The sequence below is a fragment of the Halichoeres trimaculatus genome, unplaced genomic scaffold (genome assembly GCF_033239565.1).
Source record: "Halichoeres trimaculatus isolate MK-OKI-2021-1 unplaced genomic scaffold, fHalTri1.1 fHalTri1_scaffold_9, whole genome shotgun sequence".
In the NCBI taxonomy this organism is placed as follows: domain Eukaryota; kingdom Metazoa; phylum Chordata; class Actinopteri; order Labriformes; family Labridae; genus Halichoeres; species Halichoeres trimaculatus.
In genome coordinates, this window is record NW_027437188.1 from 31313508 (window position 1) to 31337326 (window position 23819).

Genomic DNA, 23819 nt, shown 5'->3' on the forward strand with positions numbered 1-23819 from the left:
AAGACTTTCAAAATAAAACAAACCGTGTCAAAATCGGTTCATATTTAGCTTGACTACGATGATTAACGGATATAACTTGAGGAGCCAGACCAGGAGTCAACAGGTTGGAGGTTTTACAGCCAGTAAAGAGTAAGAGTTGGAAGCAAAGGAACTAATCAGTCTGTGACTCTAGCTGACAGTCAGTCATGCGACTTTTTGGACTGAACACGCAGCTGGTGTTAGTTGACATACACAATCAATGGAACAGAGTCGGACTGCAGACGTATCTGGTGTATTTGAGGCGTTAAACTTAGAGCTATCACCCTGAGTCTGAGCCAAGGGCGACAGAAACGACTTCCAGTGCAACTCCCTTCCTTCACAGGCTTAATTAAATTTACGTAATGAATATTCTCCACTGGTTATGTCTTTCAGAATATTCACCAGCATGACTTGAACCTTGGAATTATGATTAATATTTATAGAAGAGTGTCAGGAGCTGTCAGCCTCATGAATCAACATGGACTCAAAACTCTAGAGCCGGTTGATGTGCGATAAATCAAAGGCTGAGCAGGAGAAATCCCACCATGATGAATAAGAAAGGATCCATTTAGAGATGTGTAATCTTACTGCAGGGAAGGCTTTTCTGTGATTTATTAACACAAAGCTTTAGGCCCCGCCCCCTTTCTGTGTTATGTTTTAAGTATGGGAGGAAATGAAAACTGAGAGACTGAGCGAACTCTGGCAGCATTCTCACAGCTCATGCATCACAATGGAGTGTGTGCAGGCAAGGTCCCCCCACACACATATACACACACACACACACACACACAAATACAGAAAAGTGAGCAGCTACTACTATACTATGCAATCCTCCAGAGTGTGCCTGCATGTGTGGGAGTATTTTTAACACACACACACACACTCACACAGAGTTGATTCCAACGCTATGTGTCAGGACGGCATCATGTCAGGGACTCAGTCAGATGGTCCTTAACGCTTTGCCCTGAGCTCTGCAGAAGGGATGTGTTTGTACCGAGCTCCGGAGGGGGGTCACGTGCTGACCTCATTGTGTGCACGAGTAAGTGCATTCTGCAGCATCAGTGCAGCTACTCTCCATGTTATGGGAAGAAATAGGATCAGCATATATGCAGCTAATTGGCTCTCCAGCTCAAATACCTCTTTTCACTTGAGATAAATCTTTTGTTTTTAAAACATGACAATAAATTACTTCTTTTTAAGCAGTAATGTTTAATTTTTTCACTCCAACAAACTGACACGGTTTATGTATCTGCCTCTGCCCCGCCCATTGCTGACAAAGGGCAGAAAGCTACTGTGGTATGGAAAAACACTTGGCAGTAAAAAAAGCAGACTGCTCCTTGGTAAACAGAGAGGTTAATGTCTTATTTACAAGCTGCGGCCCCTACGGCTGACATGTTGGCACAAATGTCTCCCTGTCTTCCTCATTTAGGACAGACAGATCCATCTTCTGCTGTTGTCTTCTCAGTTTCTTAGCCTTACAGAATTCCCATAACCCCCTTCCTGGACCTTCAAAGATTGCAGCTGGCCCGCTTCCTTCATCGGTACATTAACTTGTGCAGCCTGAACGGCTTCACTGGAGCAGATGCAGCCAGAAGAAAACAAAGCTGGCAGGCCAGGGGGTTAATCACACTCATCTAGAGGTCTGCGCTGCTGTTGCCAGGTGTGTCACACTCAAAGTACACTTGGCTTCCTTTTGTTGCTGCTCTTTGACCTCTGCCGGTCACACTGAGGCCCCGTTTACACGACGCCGAAAACGGTCGATTCCGCAAACATTTCGTTGCGTTTTGGCCTTCCGTTTAGACGAGACCACGTTGCGTTTTCAGTGAAAACGCAAACTTTTGAAAACGCTCCCCAGAGTGGAAAGATCTGAATCCGCTCCTCCATCCAGCTTCGTGTAAACACAGAGCGGAGCGTCTCAGGGTGAAACGCTGACGTCACCGCATGCGCACTCGCAGTTTTTAGGTGAAGGCTCCGCGCTCAGCCACATTTCCAGTTGAGCCAGTAGTTGGCGGTAATGCGCGTTATGGTTGGATTCCCGACCGTCTCACACAACAAAACGTCAGAAAAAGAAAGAACAGAAGAGGAGACTTGTCCTCCTGGAGTCGTATGAACGCGGATCGTTTTCACGCCGTCCTCATGTAAACGCGGGTGGCTTTTCAAAACGCAAAGGAAGAATCTTTGCGGGAGTCTCCGTGTAAACGGGGTCTGAGTGCAGTATGCGTTTGAGCACACGAAACAGCAGGGTGCGTTCTCCTGATGGATTCACTTACAGCCTGAGCGTCAAGTTTATATGCAAGGCGTGCAGAATGGGCAGGAAGGGAGGATCGATGGGGCTCAGAGTTCAAAATGTTGTTGTTTTTCTCAAGGATTGCAAGGAAAATAGTCACTTCAAATATGTAGTCCCTGGCTTTGATCGAAGGTCATTCAACGGCCTTTGAATGCTGCACGCTGTCTCTGAAGGCCGATTCAGCGAGATGACAGAAACAAAATATCGCTGCAGTCAAAGAGGTATTACTGGAAGCCTTGGATTCATTTCAGTTATCTCTTTGTAAGTTTCTCTTGGTTTTTCTGTTACAACTCTGATATTTGATTTCACATCATGTCCCAGCATGTGTCCAGTCATTCTTTGATAAATTGTTACACAATGCAGCGGGCCTGCCTACACGCATAACTGTCAGAATAACATGTTTTTCCTTCTCCTTCACTGGATTGTGACATTTGTATTGTAACTCAGATGGTATTGCTTGTGACAGATTGTGTTTGAGTGAGGCCAGAACTGTGCATCAATATGCCAGGGAGATTTCCTTACCATGCCAGCATCCTGACTTTGTTTGCATCCGTAACCAGCGTGGAGAAGAACTCAAGTCTGAACAAAGGAGTCGTATACAGCTAGCTCTGGCACCCTCAGCTCATTAGAGGATGATACCTACTCGAGAACATCAAGGTTGTCTCCCGGCCTTGAGTTGTCCTAAAGCACAATGTGGAATTTTCCAAGCTAGCGTTTCCGTGGTTAAATTCCTGATAAGTCTGTTACTCGTGTCCCGTTTCTCTTGGTTCCCACTGATGCATTTGTGTGGTAAAATGCCAATTTCCTTTTTCTGAACGCGTCTCCTAAGACACAGCTGCCTGCTTAGATAGCTAATGGCTGTGTTTTGTGCTGCAGAGCTGCGAGCTGAGCGTGGCGTGATGGCATTTGTTCTGTCTGCCCGGGGCCCGGTCTGTCATTGTGGATCAGGCCGGCCAGTGGCCGTGACTCACACATGAACCCTGTGGGTGCTGCAGCTCACCCAGAAGACACAGGAGTTTAATGTCCAGCACTGGAAAACACATATGTCAAAGAGAGACAGGTTGGGGGATGAGGCTGTGAGTGAACAGTCTTGCTCTCTGAAAAATCATCACCCTTTTTTTTTTTTTTTTTTTGCATTTGTTGTGCTTTCCTCTGCACACTAACAGACTGTCCTGCATGGTGGCATCTGCTTCCTTTGATTTTCTGTTGATGTAGTTGATCTGTTTAAACCCTGGCCTTTTCTTCCTCTGCTTAGTCACACTGCTGCTCATCTCAACCCCCCTGTTTCTCCTGTTTGGATCCACAAATGACTGTTTTCTACTGTTGCTAACTTTAACCTCAACACTTTCTGTGCTGGAGGAGATTTTCCCAGGAGGGAGGCAGCTTTTGGAACAGAAAATATCAAAGCTTTCGCCGCTCTGGCTGCTTTCCTTTTTTTTATTTTATGACCTTATGATAAAGAACAGCAAAACAAATATTAACATAAATGAAAAGTCACGGATAATTACTCAAAACCAGGTCCTTCACTTGTTCCCTGATAATGTCAGGTTCCTGTTTTCATGCCCACTGCCTGCGTCTCTGCTTCCTCTGATGGCTCCATCTCACACGCTGACAAATTTTCAGAATCATATCCATCAATAGACGTCAGGCAGAGCCCCCCACCCTCCCTGCTCACTGACACAAACAGAGCCCGTTGTATAACATCATCTATCATCCCTCGGCCTTTGTTCAGCATCCTGTCTGGTACGGGGGGCCAGCAGCCAGAGAGAGGGTGGCATTCTGTTTGACGTGCCGGTGCAGATGCTAAATGACAGTGACACAAAGAGGAGGCCCACCACGCAGGTCCTGACAGGGCTGTTTTCCATACAGCACAGGCTTGACTTGACTTAGAGGCCCAACCCAAAAATCAGATTACAGCCCCACTCTTGACACCTCTTTGGCTCGTGTTTCATGTTTGTAATTTCCCTCGATAGGAAACACTTCCCTCCTGAGATGATCTGACTGCTGGATGACAGATTTGAAATGTTCTTTGAAGCTCTCGGGGGTTTTCTTTGCCGTTGGCTCGCTGGAACTTACTTTTGTTGACACTTAAAGTTCCCTTTCAAGTTAGAAGGATGAAACTTTTGGTTTGTTTTGAGGTTTTGAGTAAAAACATTCATTTTCTACAACTCATCTAAGGTGTAACATCATCCTGTGTGTCCTCCTAAAGTGTCCTGAAGCCAGAAACCGAAGCATTGTCACTTCTCTTATTGTACTCAGTCTGGATAAGAACGTCCCTGAACGCCTCGAGAGTAACTGTAATGATAATATTCATCTCAGCATTCCAGCGTACGTGTATCAATTTTCTTGGGTGCCCTGGAGCAGAACTGCAGCTCAGAACTCTTTTGTAAAGTGCTGAATATAATTTACATTCAGACCTGCAGTCTTATATTGATACACAGGCTTGTCACCTGGTTGTTGTCAGATTACATCGTATTGCCTTTTTGAGAGGTCGTCTTTCTTGCTTAGGTGTGCCGATGCAGGTTTTGTGATTGTGTGTGTGTCTGTGTTCACAGTTTCAGCTGTAATCTTGCAGGATTAATGTCTTCCAGAGCTTTATTGTCTTTTACAGTGCCATATGACTCCACCTCATGCGTCCAGTGAAAAGTATCGCTGAAAATCCCAAATGCATCGGGATGATCAAAAGTTCTTTTGGGCCGATCCCTCACAATGTGTTGCCAATGATGTCCAGCCCCAGAAAGAGAAGAATTACATTAATGACCTCATTTCAAAGCTTTTTCTATGCATCTTTGAAGTCTGGTCAGTCTCACTGTGTAGGATCCATTAGCAGGAAGGAAAGCTTGCCTTGATTTGCCTCTAGTGAAATGAATGAAATATAAATGTGGGGTATTTATAGATCTGAAGAGACTGTGTGAGGATGTTCATCTTTGAACCCAACAGTGATGAGAAACAGATCAAAGCTCAGGATGTACCGTGTTAGTCACTCACAGGTGACTGATTGTCCACCTGGAACAAACACGCTGAAACTTGTGTAACACTCATCATGATGTGTTTCAGCTCATGTTTGACATCTGCTGATCTGAAGTCGCTTTATTCGTCAGCAGGGGGTCTGGGAAAAGTTTGGATTGAGCCAAACTTCATCTCGTCTAATTGTGGAACAAAACCAGTTTAAGATAAATTTGTGCACATGGGAGGTGGTTATGTTTAACATTTGTGCTGTTTTCCGTAAAGGTTCAGCCTTTGTATGACTGAGGATAGAGCTGCTAAATCATGAAAGCTTTCTGGATGATTACAATCAGTGACGCCAAAGTCATCAGTGATTTTCATTTTCATTATTTCACATGAATCAATGGGACTTTCCACTTCTCTGTCTTCCTCTTTACCTAAATGTTTTAAATGTAGCCAAGGTGTCTGTTTGAAGAAGTGGAACAGAAAGAGGAATAAGAACAGAAACTGCTGCACTTTCATACATTGTCCACGAGTTGATCATATGATCTCATCAGCATTTTGACCAGTTTTTTTAAGATCCACAAATTATTGTGATCAGTGAACCAAACTACCAAAAGACAGATTAGACTCACTTCTTTAATCAAGAAACAAGTTTGCTTCTACTTTTTTTTTTTTATTCTTCAGTAATTGGTAGTAGAACAGAGGCTGGTTTCACCCAAAACACCTGATTTAGACCAAAAAACAGAGGAAGCAAGCTTGATTAGTTTACCCCTAATTCACAGATTAAGCGTGAGCGCCGCGATGCGCACTACCCCATACTTAAAAACCACTCTAGCCAATCATTGAATTCACACCTCTGGTGCTGCAATCGCCAACGGCTGTGCATGGCTGTTTCGCTGCAAGTCTTTTTTTTGCCAGAGTGACACTTTTTGCCACAGAGACACTGCAGAAACACGTCAATCTCTGCACTGGATCATACCAAACAGGAAATCAGACACAAAAAAATGATTAAAACACCATGTTCAGGTCCCCAGTTGTAGATCTCATCCTTGTTTATCAAAACTACGTCACTGGCACATGACCAAAAGTCGTCCGGGGGTCAGATCAAGAGGGAATCCGATAACTTAGATGAGGAAAAGTAAATCTTGGGGATGAAAATTTTCAAAATTCTACAAGACAAAACACATCCTTCCCATGGGGACTCCAACAGAAAGGAGAAGGTGTAGACTAAAGGTGCTGAAGTTTAGGGAAGGCCAGGTGAGTTTAACATGCTAATTAAGCACCTTGCAAGCACGTTCTCATGGGTGGGAATGCTGCAGAAACGCAGGATCTCGGGTATCCAGTTGCGCTCTAGAGATGCATCCAGTATGAACTGGTATGTAACTGGAAGCAGTATGAACGGCATGGCGCTTACGCTATATGTGTGAATTAGGGGTTTTAAGCACTCGTCTCCATCCGCTCCATCCTTTGATCCTCTCCATGATCTGGCGCCTGTTACTCAGTGGTAGAGTAGTCGCCTCTCAATCGGTAGGTCCGGGGTTCAATTTCAGCTCCTGCAGTCACATGTCGAAGTGTCCTTGAGCAAGACATTGAACCCCAAATTGCTCCCACTGTTGGTCAGTGGTGTGTGGATGGGTGTGAATGTGGTAGATAAAACTGATGGTTTCCAATATGAAAAACCTCTACCATCAAGGTGTGAATGTGGTGTGGATGGGTGAATTAGACTTGCAGTGTATAGCGCTTTGAGTGGTCAGAGACTAGAAAAGCGGTATATAAATTGGTCCATTTTAATCATTTCCATCACATGTTCTTATGGTCACGACACATTCTCTGTTCAACAACCTGAACTTGTCCAACTTGCAACATTTTGCCATTGTCTTTCCTACATTGGCTGTATGAAATATGGACATAGTCACCGCTACATCGCCAGTCTGTTCCTGATGCAGAGTAATGAAGCCTATCATTGGCGGGTAGCCATATTGGATATGACTTGGTCTTTGAGCTTCCTTTGTAACAACTATAGGGCAACTGTTAGTCACATGAACTGAGCCTGATTGGACAAACCCGTGATCCTAATATCTTCTTAACCCTTGAGTTAGAAAATAAAAACCAGTCCCTGTAAAGTGCCAATTGTGAATTGAATTGTAAATATGTTGATTAGCGCCATAAAAGTTAATTTTTTTGGCATGGTGTGAACATATTTTCTGGTCAATCTGCAGCTGGCCTCATGCAGATTTTCAATAAACGGCAACTTTTAACTCTTCCAAATAGGCTTCATTTGTCTAAACCAGATGTTCCTCTTTACTCTCTTGTCATTTTGTGTCTTCTTCTCATAATCTGTGCTGATTTCTCATCTAAAGACAGCACTGCTGCCACCTACAGGGGTCAGTTTATCAGTATTCTACTTTTCAAGCCTGACTGTCTACGGACGTCAATGGCAGTCAGTGCGATAAAAGAAAAAGTTCCTTTTCTTTCAATATACATGAAAAACATGGGGGTGTCTCATGTTGAAGGTTTAGTTCAGTTTGGGTTTTCTGTTTTTACACTGTGCCCAGAACTTTCCGTCAAAGAGAGACTGTGATCTTTTGAAGCTTGAGACAGAATCAGTGATGGCTCATGAATCTGTCTTCATCTCAAAGGAGTGAGGTGGCTGATGAGAAGAGGGAGGGTCTGCATTCACAGAGCAGGTTGTTTTGACTCAGGCCCAGACAGAAGCTCTCCTTTTGTTCAGCTCTGAATGGGTTTACTCCTGTCTCAAAAGGCAGACCGCGCTGGTGGAAAATCAGTCGACTTTGTCTTTTTCCCTGCTTTTAAAAAAAACATCTGTCTGGGCTATTTAGTGGCAGCATTTTCAACACCGTCTCAGGGTGTGACACTGCTACAGTTCTGTTCAAATGGGTGCTTCACACTCGCCATTAGCTCAGATATGGATTTAGTGTGCAGCCTAGTGATTCACTATCTATGAAAAAGCCTCAGTATCTCCAGAGGAGTGGAGAAACCGCTGGTGTCAGCTCTAGCTTTTAGTTGCCTAAACGTCTGACATTTCCTGTAGTATTAGCAGCTTCTGTGGAACTTTCTGGACTGCAGGGACATAAAACAAGAGATACTAAAGAGTTAGATGCTACAGGTCCAGCCAGAAATTGACCTGACCATTGAAATGTTGAGAAACTAAGCACCATTAATATCCTGCTCTCTGCAGAAAAGGCTGACTCATCTAAAGAAGGCTCGCTTCCCTCCTCATGGAGGGAGTTTAACAATTTTATTTGCTCTGCCGTCTGTCGTTTGTTTTTAGCGATAACCCAGAGAGACTTTGTAGTCCAGTGTTTTGTCAGCCTGCACCCGATCCTTTAGCGGTAACAGCATCCCTCCTTACACCTTCATTCTCTGCTGCAGAGCTGAAATTTCAGCCTGAAGTCTCTCTAAGAGCTCTCTGCAGTGATGATTTTTTTCCTCGATTCTGCTGCACACCTCCTCATTTACATAAAAAAGACACTGAACTAGCAGTAAATGATGTTTTAAGAACAAATCTATTAATGGTGACACCGGCGTCTTTTCGGAAAATGCCAACAAGTGAGTTTTTTTTTGTTTCAGGATTCGAGGATTTTGTAAATTTGTGCCTCAGCGCTCTAATAGGCGACAGGTGAGAAGCGCGCTGCCGAATGCAAGCTGTTTCCTGTGACAGCTTCATCTGTGAAACCATATTCTCCAAGGACTCAAAGCCTGCCCAGGGATCACTGAGACCGTTTAAGATTACATGTCTGCTGGCGGGGAGCAGCAGATAGGTGAAAATAATTGGCTTTGTCACCATCCGCCTTTACACCTCCCCCTTCCCCCTTCTTTGCTACTCCCGGTGACGACAAACAGCGACACGGTGAGGTAAAAGCAACCTGGAAACTCCCAAACACCCACCTGAGCCGCTTGTGGAGTCCAAACCAACTCTGTTACCCAGCTCCTGTGGCGTATAATCAAGAGAGGGGACCCTGCTGCCCCCCACTGATTGGGTGTAAAAGAGGTTGCAGACCTAGTTTCATGCAATTAGTGGAGGAATGCCAGACGCTAATGGAACACAGGAGTGTTGGCAAAGCATTATGATGGGAGTGTCGGGGCCACGGCAAGTAAAAAAAGAGGACATTTGCCCAGAGGAAGAGAAGCACTGTACAGTATATGAAACAATAAAGTGGAAAGGACGTGGGGGAAATTACCCACACACAGCATGCTTTTGGGGCTGATGAGGGAGGGGCATTGTGGGAAAGTGAGGCTTCTCAGTATAACATGATAAATATTATGGAAGTAATGCAGATGGTCGGGCGCAGGGGAGCGCTCTGAAGGGGGAACAATGGTGAATGGGTTTTTCTGCAGCAATTAAGCTCTAATTCGTGTTGACGGCACATACGATGTTGATGAAGAGACCCGGCTCAATCTGATTGGTGACAGAAGGGGGGAGGAGACCCCTTTTGTGATGATACAAAGCAGCCGAGAGAGGAAAAGGCAGCAGAGCATCAGAACTGCAATCTCTGATACATGACTTAAATGCCATGAGTTGAGCATGTGAAGAGGAAATCAGAGAAATATGCTGGCATACTTGTGACTGAAGAGCTTTGAAGAGGGCAGGGCAGTTGATTGTGTAGGAGTAGTGTAAGAATACTCATGTGCAAGTAATTAGGTATGTTTCTGTACTTAAGCATTTACAAGATGCCCTGCTGAGGTTGTTAGGCAACGTTTTCTAATGCTAATGCAAACTTAAAGGTGCAGTCTGCAGAAATGTTGATCAACAAGCGACATCTGGCTGTTGGATTCTATATCAGAGTGCTATCAGTGGTGAAGGAGGGTGGCCTTTAGGGACATAAAGCCTCTGTGATGCACAAGCATTATTCATCATTTGCAAAACTGTTACTCACAGCAGGTTTAGGCTTCAGTTGTTTTTGTTGATTGGCCAATAAATCACCCATAAAATGAATGGAAGTCTATCTTTAAATCTATAAAAAGATCATCATGCTCTATACAACACAGAATAGAGCCATCATAAAGAGATTAAGATCATTTTCCTTCTAAAAAGGAACATTCAAATGATGGACTGGCCCCCTCAAGTCTGGACCTCAAACCCATTGAGCAAACTAGGGGCGGGTTTGAAAATAAAGTGGATGGATCTACTGAACATTCAAAGTCTTTGGCTTGAGTTGCAGAAAACATTAGTGCTGAAGTTCTCAGGAAATGTTTTGACACTATGCCAGAGACGTGCTGCTGTAACTGTAGCAAAAGGTGGAAAAACCGAATATTAAACTCAAAAGTAGATGAAAACAGAAGGACTCACTTCAAGGGATGGGTACTGAATTAGGTACTTTTATAGGTACCAACCAAACTCGGTCATAAGTACCGGGTACTGATTCATGTAAAATCAAAAGGTACCATGTTTAGGTACCTAAATGCATCCTTGTGACTGTGAGTGAGTGGGAGAGTAGTCGATTTTCCTTGCTGGGCCTGAACACAGCATTGCAAAGTTATATCTCAAAGAAAAAATATCTTCAATTGAAAAGAAAAGAAAAAAAGAAAAAAAGGTGTTCTGATCGTTTTAGCCACCACTGTTTATCAATACATATTATTTGCCCAACTGCAGCTGCAGCAGCTACTCAATTAATGCAAAAACTTGTAAATTTGTAGCTCATTTGTTCTGTGCTACTTAAAAAAAAAGACTTTGTTCGGAAGATAGCAGCTTCCACGCAACAGAACCCACTCATATAAAGACTAATGGTTTTTATTTTTGGGGTTTTATACACAAATTTATCCGGCTGATACATAGCTGTGACTGAAGTGAACGGTTATTCAAAGTCATTTTTTCCCTATATACAATGGGGCTATGGTAAAACTGCTTGTCAGCCTGTGTGAGGATTTTTTTTTCTCTAGTGTTATTATTCTTGGGGAATTTTAAAAACATTTCTTTATTTTTCTTTTCTTTTTTTTCAAGAAGATTACTTGGGAAAATATGTTAAAAAAGCATAAAAAGAATAATTGTTTTGGGTATTACAGAAAAAATAAAAAATAAAATAAAATTAATGAATTAAAAAAATTCAAAGTGTATTTTGCTAAATGTGTCTAATTGCTACAAGCTGTACCTTTAAGTTGAAAGGGGAATAAAAGGGCAGCATCAAGCATTATGCTGTAGTTTTGATTTCTGTTCAACTTTTATTATCATAATTGATATCAAGTGTCCTGCGATATTAAATACAAACAGCATCAGATGCCTGGAGCTGGTGCCTGGCTGTTTTCCCGGACAGATGACTGTAACCATATTGATTGCCGTAAACGTTGGCGATGAATTCTGTGTGCATTGACTAATTGCTTCTGCACTTTTATAAACCTCAAGATGCAGGCTGCGGTTTCCAGATGAAAATGAGAATCAGACACTCACAGCTTGAAAATGAAAAGTGTAACTTGCGTTTATAGCCGATAGCTCCTTAACCGTCGATGTATTATTCATGTGATGTCTCTCAACAAAGAGTCATACAATGAGCAGGCGTTGCAGAAACTAAAGGTGCACCGTGGGACAGAAGTGGCACACTGCTGGTTCAGCAGGGTTCAGGTACACATCTCGGCTGGGTTAGTTGTGTCCCTGTTAGCAGAGCAATTAAACCACAATGCATCCTGGGTAACATGAAAGCAGCACAGATGAATAGAGTGTGGCATATGCTCTGAGTAAGAAGTGGATTGTATTATCAGTACCTCTGCTCCCTTAGGGATATCCAAACAATCCCTCCAGCACACTCTCGGGTATTCTTCTGCTTTTTCCTCTTTGTTAGCCCTCCTTCTTTATGATTGTTGGGCTGCCAAAGTGTCACTGGGACTTCTAAATAAATAATCACAATATGCACTTATCAGATGACAGCTCGACATTCTCTCCACCCCCCGCACTCGTCTCCTGGAAGTTCAGGTTTGAGCTGTGACAGGAAGGACAAGTCCCTGCCTGCACCTACATCGCCAAAAACCAACCGTCTCCAAGCCACTGTTGAAACAATTACTCATAATTCCAGGAGCTCAGCCCACTGAATAGAGCTGTTGTTCTGTTGCCATGTGACTACTCCTTACGTGAATCATCCTTGATACTTGTGAACCTTGACATTGGTTCACACAGACGGGAAAAAGGAGGTATCAGAGTGTCACCTTTTAAAAAAGGCGTACAATAAAAGCATTTGTTTGATAGAAAACCAAACAGACGGGTGAGCAATGAGAGAACGCTGCTTCCTCCACACATGGAGGCTCTGTTATTGCCTCTCTGTTTCCCTCCAGAGGCTCAGTGTCCTTGGTACAGATGTTGAGACTTCATGTGTGGTTAGAGCGTTTTCATAGCCTTTCAGACTCGGTGCTCCTGCTGGATAATGGCAGGGGATGGGCTCTGAGTGGCTGTCAAACCTTGAAGCTTGTTTGCACAAAGCAGGGACTGAGACGTGTTTGGCTGGCAGCAGCGCTCGCTGGGGTTTCAAACGTCTCATCTTGGCCATGTCGTGGTTAGTGAAATGTGTAGAAATTACATGTGACTCTGGCCAGAGAGTAAGCTGCGGCAGAGGCGGCCACACCCGAGTCGCCCACACGTCTGCACCAAAAAAAAAAAAAAAAAAGAGGACAGGGGAAAGCAGCAGAGCAGCAGCATGGGTGACATCAGCTGTGGACCAAGCTGTTTAACCGGTCTGTGAATGGGAGTCGTAATCTAGAAAAGCCGTTAAACTCACCCTGAGGTGGTTTGGACTGGAGTGTGTGCACGTTTGACAAAGATGGAGTGTTTGTTTAGTGTGTATTTCCATTAGGGATTTGTTTGAGTTTGGGAGACATGTATTGAGTGTGTTATTTAGACACTGTGCGAACGCCGGGGATTAGTTTGGTCGAGTTTGCACAAGTGGACCCTGCCATTGCTAAATAGGGTCACAAATGTGTTGTATTATGGAGGGGCAGTGATAAGCCCAGTATATCTCCATAAGACCTTCCTGAGTGGATCATGGGTAAGGGAAGTAGAGCAGGGATAATATGAGTCAGAAGAACAATCACCAGTGATTGAAAGGCACAGAAAACTCACTACAATAGTTACCTTTTGTGCTCCACAATAAAATGTCCCCGAAAACCAAATTCTGCTTATTTTTACCTAAGAGGTCCACACATTGTTTGACGTGTCAATCACCACAACTACATCCATTCAATCCCACTGAAACCGCCAACTCTCAAAGAGGCACTCTATTCACACACCTGGTTTAACAGAAGTATGACCATTATTTAAATGTCTCCAGTGGCACACCGCTAGCAATGCATGGATGTTTTTCTCAGGCTTCTGCAGACAGACCGCTGTGAACAAACATGTCTTAATATGAGAGCAGGAGGATCAGGGACGAGAGGCTGCATTTTAATAGAACAGTTAAAGTAGAGCCAAAGGCAACAAGAACACATTAAGTCACTTCATTATATCCAGTCTGCTGCTGATGTTTTTCTGAAATGTTCATTTGAAACTCAATGGATGTTCTACAGCTTTGGAAGGTATAATTTTTGGTAGGCCGATACCAGCCTTTTTTCAAGGTATCGGTACTCGCTAAGACTGCTGATATCAGCAGCCGATACTCAAGGCAAAACAATCTTACATGGAGTAAGTCCTCCTTGCCAGTAGTTGCTGCTATTTGCTGCAGTTTAACATAAAGTTTAATACAATTATGTGTCAGGTCCATAGGCTGTAAAAAATGGATGTCATCTAGCTCAGCTCGAAGTGAGGTCACCACAGAAACTGCTCCCTCTGGTGGCTGGCTGCAGTATAGGTCAAAAAATCAGGCTCTCCAGTCATTCCAGATGAACTGTGGTCAAACTATAAAAAATTGATACACCTTGTCCGATTGTTGTGGTGATTTGAAGATGTAATTTGGCTGCCTTGTATTCAAGTCTTTTTTTTTCTGAAAAGTTTTGTTTTCATTAGTTATAAGAGGTTAAAAATGAGGTTTTACGTCATGTTTAATGATGATTGACAGCTGCTGTTCTCATGTATTTTTTTCAGGGACTGTAAAATGTGTTGGGAGCGAGAACCAAGAAGTGATTAGACTCACAAAAGAAAAAAAATCTATATTAAATTTGTCACCTGGCTCCACTCAGACCCAGAATCCCTCACAGTTTTTACTGCACAGACTCTGGCTGCACAACTGCACCAATGGCGGCGCCTGTGACAGGAGTATTTTGGCTTCAAAACCGTCCAATGATAAAAGATGGAGCCATGCTGTCCACTCTATATACAGTCAACGGTCAGGTCTTGTTCAGACCACATAAATGAACCAGGGAGAGTTAACAGATAAGCTGTTTTATTTTGCACAGTTTATTTAAAAAAAAAAAAAAAAAAAAAACCTCTTAATAGTTTTTAGTTTTATTTTGCCCTTTTGTTAAGTTCTTAAAAAATCCTAAACCCATGGGGAGTTATTTGGTTATTTGTGTTTTATTTTGGACTTAATTGCAGTGTCACAACCTGGCTTGAGGCTTTGACAAACAAGAAGAGACACGCGGTTGGAAATCAATCAAGGAATAAGCTTATTAACAAAATATAAATTCAAACAGATTAAAAAGTCAAAAGTCAACTAAACTAACAAAGGAAGTAACTAACAGCAAACAATGAGCAACTGAGGAATAACAGAGCTCAGTCAAACCACGCCTAGCCAGAACTTAAACACCTGGAGGATCCACCCAGGTGTAGAAACGCCTCCCACGGAGCCTGCAGGGACACATAAAACAAAGAAAAGGGGAAGGCACTTAAACTGCAGGAGGCCTAAGTGGCAGGAAGCCATCACAAGAGTGACTGTGTTTTTTTTTTTTGTTTTTTTTTTCAAAATGATGTGTCGCTGTATATTTAAATATTATGTATCAAAAGTATCGGTACTTGGTACTGGTGAGTACTCAAGACTTGAGAGTACTGTGGTATCGGTCTTAAAAAAAGACTCACAAACAATCTTTCTTTTTCTCACATTGGTGTTTTAGAAGATCATTTTAGCCCCTGTCTGATAGGTGTTGTTTTAGCTGCTGTCTCTTTAAGGCTCCCCCTTTCCTCTGATTGGCCAGCCCTGTTGGTATGGGCATACCTTGGTGTTTGAGGCCCACCCGTCCAGCGTGTCATGATCTCGTGAAGATCTCCTGAAGAACATTCAGTATTGTCACTTTACATCCATGTTTGAAATATTGAAAAGCAGAATACCCCCTCTTTAACAAAGAACTCTCCTTCCTGTCAGTTCTGCAGACACATTTCTGTAACTCTGTGAATCTGCTGTTTACTGTTTTTCACAACACTTCGCAGTTTCTCTTGAAGCCTGAAAGACACAGATGTGTCAATCCTGACTGATGAAACTTTCACAAAACTCCGACGTGCCACTTACACCTCTCAATTTTTATGCTAGAACTCCGATTCTGGAAACCCTCCTGCTTTTGAAAGTGGGATCGGTTCTGACACTGTTTCCGCACCGCTCTGAAATCTCACAGTTTCAAAGTGCAGACTCTGAACCAGCCTTATCACAGCAGCCAGCCGTCTCCATCTGCCGCTGTTCGCCCGGCTCCACTCTCTCCTGTCTCATTCAGAGTCCACTTCAGGTTTATTAGCCCTAATTGAAACTCTTTACATTTGATGTATCATATTCTCTGAAGTGTGTTTGTTGTGAATTCTTGCTCTATAGCTTCTTCCCGTGTCGAGATGCCCTCGATGCACTGCTGTATTGACCTCCCCTGAAAGAAACGAGACCTCATCTCTGAGTTATTGAACGAGGACATGAGGAAACTAGAAAACAAGTGGACACGTTCCTATGTTGTTTTCACACTGAGCGCTGTTTGTTCACACGTTTTATTGGACAAAATTATTAAGCAGCCAGCCTGCAGTTTAATAAATGTGTTTTATACCCATGAATATTATAATCCTCTGGGCTGTTTACTCATTCTTTTTACGCCCACATTACACAGCACGATTTCTCCTCAATGGCACATCTGTTGTGTGCATCTGTGAAGCGGGTGCCAAGGCTGGGAACCAGGTGTGCTGCAGAACAAGACCCAGAGTATTACACAGAGGGTTAGACACAGTTTTCATCCCTCGCTCACTGAAGACTGCAGAGTTCTTCAGCAGGAAGCGCTCTGATAGGAAAACATGTTGACCTTTCAGTTTGAAAGGGACTCTGATTCTCTCTGGAAACTGAAATCACGTTTCACAGAGTTTGGTTAAAGACAGGTTGTCAAGAAGACAGACAAAAGCTTGTTGAATGTCAGTTCAACCTTTTTCATCTTCAAAGTTTGTTTATGCTACATTTGTTGTAGTCTGCACCTCTCACCAGGTGTTCATTCAACTCTTTTGATTCGAGTGGGATGCTGATTGATGTTTTTGTCAAAGTTACTTTTGAAATCTACTTTGGAAGTTGTCGAATACACCAAACATTTTGTGCGTGTCTTGAATGCAAGCAGCCACATTGAGTGGAAGACAGTTGTTTTAGAAGACTTAAATCCAAAGAGGACTTTTCTAGTAGGGATGAACAATATTGGATTTTTTGTCGATATGCAGAGATCCTAAACTGTCTCCTGTATTATAAGAAACATATTGTATTGTGGTGCAAACTCTTATCACGTTATTCATTTCTTGTGCAATATAGGAAACATTTTACTTGAAACTGTTTATCTATTTATGATGATTGCTTTCAAACAAAAAATTCAAAAAGATAAATCCTACTTGAAGGAAGGGATGCACTGAGTCGACCCTAGTATCGGCCCCGATACAGCCTCTTAAATCTGGTTCAGGTCTCAGTAGGAAAGGATCGGTCCAAACTTGACACTAAGGCTAAACTATGATTTGGTCTACAAGGCATAAGATTTACAAATCATTTCAGTAATACCATATGTACGCATTTTGTGTCTTTTGCTCAAAACATTACTAATCTTATCCCACAATAGGGCATGCAGCTTATTATTTAACACTTGTATTGGATCAGTACCGGCATCAGTTGATACCCAAAGCCCAGGTATCTGTATCTGTATCTGTATCAGAACCAGAAAAGTTGCATCGCTGCATCTCTTCTTGAAAGCTGAATACCCACAACCAGGGCAAATTTGGCAAATTTCATAATTGATAGTCAGATAATTCAACCTCTGTTCACAGAGAACATATGAGAAGTGCAACTGTACAGCAGTTAGACCCTAACTAAGTAAAATGGTTTACCATGGTAAACGGTAAATGTCCCAAAGTATTCAGAAACATGTACCTTACAGACTGCTTCTTAAGTTCAAGTTTAACTTAAAACAGGAGCTAAATATAGGACTGCTAAATCTGAACTGTGCAACCAAAACTACAAAAACTTAAAAAAACATCTGCAGCTTCAGCCCATTATTTTATCGGTTTATTATATCAGCAGAATTTTGAGTGTCCGCTGATATCCAATATATATATATATTTTAAGCCAATACTGGTACCGATTCCCTACGAGTAATATTGTGCATCCCTATTTTCTATGAACTAAAAGAAGCTGCAGGTATGCTAACATCAACCAATTTAGACTGGATTCACTGTATGCACGTTTAACCTTTTGAGACTGGATATAACATGTTCACCCCTTCAGACAGTGTCATCATTTTAAAGACGTGTGACTAAGGAAATGTGCTGTAATTCACTGAAATACACATGGGGGAAATTAATGTTGTTGTTTTTTTTAATATGTGATTGGCTGAAATACATCTGGAGGAAGCAGAAAGTTTGTGCAATAAAAGCCCAAGTTCTAAACTATCTAATTAGTTTCATTTCATATTTCTATCTGCTCTAGAAGCTGAGATATTAAGTTATCACTGAAATTTGACAACAAAGTTTTTTATATGAGAAAAATTTCAGGTTTTAAGAAATCATGTTCAATTTATGTGTCGGTTTGTTAAGGTGTTTTTAGCACGTGTCTTGAGTCTAAATGGGTTACCTCACCTCATACTTCACGCAGAACATGCTCATGTTGTTTCTTCTGCCATTTGAGCATGCAAGCATCCTGTCTCCATCTCCATCGGTTGTAAACCTTGTTATAACACCCACCGAGAGCTCTTACACTCACAGCTACGTGCCTCAAGACAGTTAGATTTACTTTCCTTGTTAAGTGTGGCCTCAACATGTTTTCCTGTTAATATTTCTCTTTTTTTTTTTTTTTTTTCAAAGGACCACACATGCAACGCTGTGTGAATACGAGCTGTGTTTACAATCAACAACTCCCACAGCCCTGACATGTTGGTTTGTGTGAGCTTTCAGGCGACGATGTCCATGGAGACATTCCAGCACATGTTTACCAAACACAACAATTCTGTAAGAAGTCTCACATGAAAAAAACTGAGCTTGAGTGAAATAGCTGTTAATATGTGCATAAAATTAATTTAAATGTAGGTAAAGATGTGAATATAATTCAGGAATAATTGTGCACACATTGCATTATAAATCCACATTTTGCTTGATGGGCCCTCACTGTCCTTTAATTAGCTTAATTAAATCATTCAACTGTGTTCTCAGCGCGCTCTATAAATACGCCACATTTTTATTCAGCTGTTCCTCAAGGATATTTTCTGCTGCTTTGGTTCCATAATGCATTCCTAAGCTGTGCACTGATGCTCATATGAAAATTTGATGCACTACACGCTTGGTTCTCCTCCATGGCTGCACAGGGGCAAAACAAGCCTCTCTGCCTCTCTCATCCCTATTTGATCTGTCACCCCAGATGTTCCTCTGCAGCCTGCCCTCTGCATCCACCTTCCTCCTTTTTGTCCCTCACTACCCTCAGCTCTTCAAATGTGCAGAAGTTTAAACTCACAGACTTATGTGTGGCTGTGTAACATTGGTGTGGAACTTTCAGATTTCAGAGGAGAGAAGCTTATGTGTCCTGTTCGTGGAAAAACTCCCCCTTGGATGACCTCTGAGGTGTCAGGATCTGTAGAAGTGCTGGAACATGGTTTCCGGTGCTTTTAAGAAACTACCTCAAGGGAAACTGCCAGACTGTCCTCAAACATCCTTTAAGGAGCTGTGAGGAGTTTGAACGAGATCTTGAACAAGTCTCCCTTTTAGATATATGCCTGATCGTAATCCACACTTTAAATGAGATTGTCAGCACCAATATAACTGGTTACAGGTTATTTTAAATTGCTAGTTCTCAGCTTCCAGTCTGGATTGATTTTCGGCACATCTAAGTCTCTACAACAACACCACGCTGGCTGAGGAAGAGATATAACACTTTCATTTTCTCTGCTGAAAATGATTTCTGTGATTAATTTTGTAGTGATGGTGGACACTGGAGCCTAACTGTCAGACAGAAAAAGGACAAAAGAGCAGGAGAAAGGTAAACGAAAGAGTGATACAGCCCGAGCTAAAGGCTAATTAGCTGACAGTGTTTACTTGATGTCATGTTAGCCTACAGATACATTGGAGCACCAGCCTGCCGATAGCACTACATAAAGCTGGCTACTACAGTGTTTACTTGTTGTCACATTAGCTTGCAGATACATCAAGGCACTGGGCTGCCGATGTTGCTAACATTTGGCCGGCTTGGTGTCATGTTTCGGACCGTAGCACTATGTAACTGTACTGATAAATACCTTACCTCGGCGCACTGTATCCAGTAAAAAGTTGTCTTGAACAAAGGAAATTTGTTTCGATTCGATCTCAGTCTAATCCCAAAACAAACACACACCTTGCTAAAAGTGATTTATGATAGTGTGCGGAGACTCCAGGCCAGAAGGTGGCGAGGGAGTGCAATTAAAACAAATCCTCCTCATAGCATCTTTGATGGAAGGCTGCGGTCAGAGTATTCCCCCATTAACCATTGATTCCAGCCGTAAAATTGACAAAAGGAATCAATAAAAACAATCTGAGTGATGCAGAGCACGCCTGTGATTTTCCTGAAAATTAGTCCCGTTGAAGTTTGAAATATCTGAGTCAAAAACAAAACAAAACAAACAGCAATCCCTCATACTGTCAGCTTGCTTAACACCTTTCCCTCATCAGGAACTTTGTTGTTTACAGTGTGGGCGTCGCACATTCACAAGGTAGAGTGCAGTATCTCTCTAAACACATAAAAGGAGACAAAGGAGACGGCAAATAGAAGCGGTGTCTGATAAAATGAATCTCTGAGGAATGAAAGTGCTCATCTGTGTCTCTCTCATCCCACCGTTTGTCTATTTTTGTGTCTCTTCCCTGCCTTTTCTTTTAAAACTCCCCCGCCTTCTCTCATTGTGCCGTCCCTGAGCTGTTTAATAGTAGTGGGCTACTCTTATCCTTCAGTGTGACAGTGTTTGGGTAGTGTGAATGAAAATTAAAACAAAGATCCCCTTCCCCTCAGAAAGAAAAACAGGCAGGATTTTCACTTTTTGTTTGTATTTTTTTGAGCTTGTGCTGTCAGTGGCTCCTCAGAGGAGCTGCTACATGTCTGTGAAGCATGCAGAGCGACTCGGTATATTCAGTGTAAACATGTCAGAGCCAAATCTCAGGGTGATAGCCTCAGCAAGGGCAGTGAAGGACACACACACACATATACACCTTACCAGGCGGTGCTGCTGCAGGTTTATCCTCCTCGCTCTTTGTTGAATTTATTGAATATTTAGACACGATGAAATTCAAATGTATCTCTCTGTGTTTTTATTCATTAGCAGCTTCAGGTTTTTAGAGAAATGGGCCATTTCAGGTCAATGAATTCTGATGGAGTAAACCTCATTTTCTCCAGCTTTAATCCCATCTGTGGGTGTTTGAATCCAAATGACTCGTACAGTAAATCATGAACTGTTTGCAGATTAAGCTGCTAATTTTTCAGGAAGTTAATCTACTGCCATCTGAACACTGTTTTTCTTGACAGGTCTGTGTTATTTTAAACAGCGGCACCTTCAGGGGCATCTCTTTAAGATCTCTAAATTGCAGCAGTTCTCCAAGAAAGAACAGAAATAATCACCACTTCTCAGCATGCTGTGATGTTAAGGAGGAAATGTGAGGAAAGTGTCATGGAAGTGCTCGACAGCAACATGTCGGATTGCCTCAAACGTCATCGTGGCGAAAATAGAAATGTCAGCTTGGTGTGTGTCAGATTGTTGCCTCAGATGCAGCCGGGCGAGTGCTGAATGCTACAGCTTTCTATAATTCATGGCACAGTTTGGGGATTGTTATTACTTATAGTGACATGTACTGGACTAAACTGAGCTCATTGCTGCAGTAGAATGTCACACGTTTGTGTTGTTGAACTGCTCGTTTCTCCTCCTCAAAAACTCCTCAGACTTGGCTCACTAACTCAGAATCCAGCACCCAGGGACGGAGCGGGGCCAGATGATTAAAACGCCATCATTAGTTTGGCATTGTGATCATCTTCAGAGCATTTAATACGGGAAGCTTTCATACTTTATGAGTTAGAAATGATGTTCTTGTGAATTAATTTATCCCTCTGGCGTTTGCAGTGTAAAGAACTTCAGACTGCTGGAGAGGTGCCTTTTCAAAATAAATGCCCCTGTTAATGATCATTTTTAATTCTTTCATCTGTGCCTGCATCCTTCATCACTTTATCACTAAATCTGTGGGTGTGTGTGTGTTTGGCTCGGTGTGTCCTATCATTTTCCCAACTTTGGTAGACCAGGTTATTAAATGTTTACACAAAACATCCATTAATACAAAGCATATTCACGTACAACTTCATCACCTGTCACTTCCATCTCTGCTGACCTTCTCACCTGATAATGTGGAACAGAATCCTTTCCTGTTACTGTCTGGGCTGTGATTGGTTTGTCAGACTATATCGTTTAACAAGGACAACATGGGCAACAAGCCCCGGCTCTTTTATCAAGGAAAGACATTTTTAAATTTCAGTCAGAGTAGACTTTGGCACCTGCAAGATATTTTCAAACGTACCCTCAGTACATTGCTTGAGAATATTACCGTATTTGCTGTAATATAGAGCAACCCTAATTATGAAGGCGTGGTCACACTGGTCATCTGTGCCCAACCGCTCTTCAACCCCAAGGTTCAGTTTGTTTGGCAAGTGTGGTGCACTTCCTTGGCTTTGGCACGCTCCAGGGAAATGTGTTTCAGCATGGTAAACTTAATGCACAACAGTGTTTCCCCTAGGTTAACAGCCTTAAGGAGGGGAGCTATATGGAATATGCACACACATGTTTGTGTGTCTGTGAATGCATTGGAGTGGAACTTTGCCATGCGCAAAAGAGCACAAGAATAAATGTGAACCCGGATGTACAAATGACATCCTGTCCTGTAAATTTGATAAATTTTATGAGGTTATTTAGTTTGTTGAATTAAAAAAGAGGTATAGATCTGTTTTATGAGAGAGGTAACGCTAAATTACTTCTGCTGTGATCTGGCCCTATGCGGATGATAGAATTAACTCAACTTCTACAGAGGGTGGGTGCCTGCGTTGAGGAAGGCAGTCCGCACACGAACACGACGAGGACATGAAGTATAATAACAGATAACAGCTGCAACTTCTCTCTACAATCATTTTGAATAGAGATGTTCTTATACCACTTTTTTTTTCAGACCAATACCAGTACAAGTACTTCCTCTTGAGTACAATGTATAAAGCAAAAACCGGTCAATTGCCACAAAGTATTCAGAAGCTGTTTCTTCTGAGAGAAAATCAATATAGTCTGAGGGGTACATTCATTTTTCAAAAACCAAAGATACAAACAAATACTAAATTGCATTGCCTGTCCTCTAGAGGAGTTAATTTATGGAATTCTTCATCCACAGAAATAAAAACCTGTAGTACATAAAAAATTCTGAAAAGACTTTACAAAAACCACATCATTCAAAAATACGCATTGGAAAATACTAATTAATAGGTTTGACAAATTACACACTTAGTTCAAATTCTACTTCTTTCTAATTCTAATTCTTCAATTATATGCACTACTATTGTTTTTCTACAAAATAACTTTGTGACTTTTTTTGCTGTTTATTTAATGAGATGAGAGGGGTAGGTCTCAAAAAGCTTAAGCTTCAACCTACACCCTTTCGGATTCTCTTGGAAATTTTGAAATTTCGAATCTATTTTTTAATCTCTGTGAATTGCTTCATGTTTTGCAAGAGAACCGAAATAAATTTCTTTCATTCATTCATTCATTAATTCATACTCACCGAAACAGAGTACCGATACTACTCGTACTTTTGATACATAAAATTTGTATTCACACAGTGAATGATCGTTTTGATCAAAAACAGCACAGTCACGCTGCTATTTAGTCTAAAATAAACACAAACAACTCTCTCTGACTTAAAGATTTTTTTTAATAAAGTGCAAAATAACTTCACAACTGTCAGGGTTTAACTACTTTTTAAAATGTACCAAAAGTCAAGGTGGCCAAAAGGTCACTAAAGTCACAGCCATGTTCCCTGTCTTCTCCATTGTGCTGACTCTGGTGAAGCCACACTTAGTAAATAGACGCTTCATGATGATGGTGTGTGTCATATTAAGACGTGATGACTTATGCACAAGAGGTTATTGTGCCTAAGTCTGGTTCATATTGGAGTAATGTGGGGGCGGGCTATACAAGCCAACGAGAAAACGGTGCTGCAAGAGGCCAATTG

At 42.0% G+C, this 23819-nt stretch overlaps 1 protein-coding gene across 1 annotated transcript in view; it reads left to right on the forward strand.

Moving 5' to 3' along the window:
- The window catches only part of nectin1b (nectin cell adhesion molecule 1b), a 107516-nt gene that overhangs the window by 21067 nt on the left and 62630 nt on the right, over positions 1 to 23819 (forward strand). The window lies entirely within an intron of this gene.